The 1,615-nt window shown below is 36.2% G+C and overlaps 1 non-coding gene across 1 annotated transcript; it reads right to left on the reverse strand.

Moving 5' to 3' along the window:
- Positions 1–266: 266 nt before the first annotated feature.
- LOC115721503 (small nucleolar RNA R71) lies at positions 267–373 on the reverse strand. Its single transcript, XR_004012522.2, has one exon. It is a non-coding gene; the product is annotated as a small nucleolar RNA R71 (small nucleolar RNA).
- Positions 374–1,615: the final 1,242 nt, after the last annotated feature.

Consider the following 1,615-nt stretch of genomic DNA (forward strand, 5'->3'; position numbering starts at 1 on the left):
AACCTTCCATAATTCAACTTTTGCCATCTTTTTATGGGTTAGGTAAAGAGGATCCATACATGCATGTGAAAGATTTTTTAGAAATTTGCTCTACATTTAGATTTCAAAATTTTTCTGATGAATCTGTTAGGCTTAGACTTTTTCCATTCTCATTAAAAGATAAGTCTAAAGCCTGGTTAAATTCACTCCCAGCCCGATCTATTTCTACTTGGGATGAATTAGTTAATAAATTTTTGTCCAAATTTTTTCCCATGTCTAAAACGGATAATATTAGGAGAGAAATCTCCGAATTTTATCAGAAAGATCACGAAGAATTTTATGAATGTTGGGAAAGATTTAAAGATTTATTGCTAAAATGTCCACACCATGGTTTTGAAAAATGGAGATTGGTAAAATACTTTTATGATGGATTATCTCCCTCAAACCGACAAATGGTACAATCAATGCACACTGGAAAATTTTTGCAATTTAGAGGGGATGAGGCTTGGGAGTCTCTTGAGAATCTTTCTGTAAATTCTCAACAGTGGAATTGCCAAGATCCTAGATCGAAAGCTTCCAACACACCTAAGAGAGGTGGAATTTACGATGTCAAAGATGACGTAGATATTAAAACATCATTAGCAAATCTAACTAGGAGAGTTGAAGCTATGTCATTAAGTCAATCCATGAATACTCCTATACATAGGAATGAAATTTGTTCCTTATGCTATAGTACAAGTCATAGTGCCCAGTCATGTCCATCATTGCCTATATACCAAGAGGCATTTTCTGAAGAAGTGAACGCTCTTCAAACTTATGGGAAATCATCTGATAGCCCATTTTCTCAATCCTACAATCCAAATTGGAGAAATCATCCAAATTTTTCATGGAGACAGAACCAGCCTCCAATGAATCAAGGGCACCAAAAGATAACACGCCCAATCAGAGTCAAGCCCAACCTAATATGCCATATCCTCAACAACAAAGAAAACCATCTTTAGAGGATACACTACAACAGTTTATGCAAACCACCCAACAAGCTTTACACACAAATTCTCAATCCCTATTAAAGCTTGAAACACAAATGGGTCAGCTTGCTACTGCTGTAGCTGAAAGGGAAAAGGGAAAACTTCCCAGTCAACCCATTCCAAATCCAAAGAGTCAGTACGAGGTAAGTACATCTAGACCTACTGAAGAAGCTAAATCAATTTCTATCCTTAGGTCTGGAAAAATAATTGAAAAACCTGATTACATACCTCAAACTGATGCTGAAATAAACAAAGACTCATTGAAAGAAAATGAAAAGAGTCAGCCTGAAAGTTCACATTCCAAAGACTCGGTTGAAGAATCGAGTCAAACCTTACCGTTCATTCCAAAAGCTCCATTCCCACAAAGATTGCTCCCGATCAAAAGAGGTAGTCAGTATGGTGACATCTTAGAGGTATTCAAACAAGTAAGTATAAATATCCCTTTCTTAGATGCCATTAAGCAAATACCTGCCTACTCTAAATTCTTGAAAGATTTGTGTACTGCAAAAAGAAACACAAATGTTCCGAAAAAGGCATTTTTAACGGAACAAGTCAGCTCCATAATTCAATATAAAAGTCTTGTTAAACACAAAGATCCGGGGTGTCCC

This window comes from Cannabis sativa, chromosome X, assembly GCF_029168945.1.
Source record: "Cannabis sativa cultivar Pink pepper isolate KNU-18-1 chromosome X, ASM2916894v1, whole genome shotgun sequence".
NCBI lineage: Eukaryota > Viridiplantae > Streptophyta > Magnoliopsida > Rosales > Cannabaceae > Cannabis > Cannabis sativa.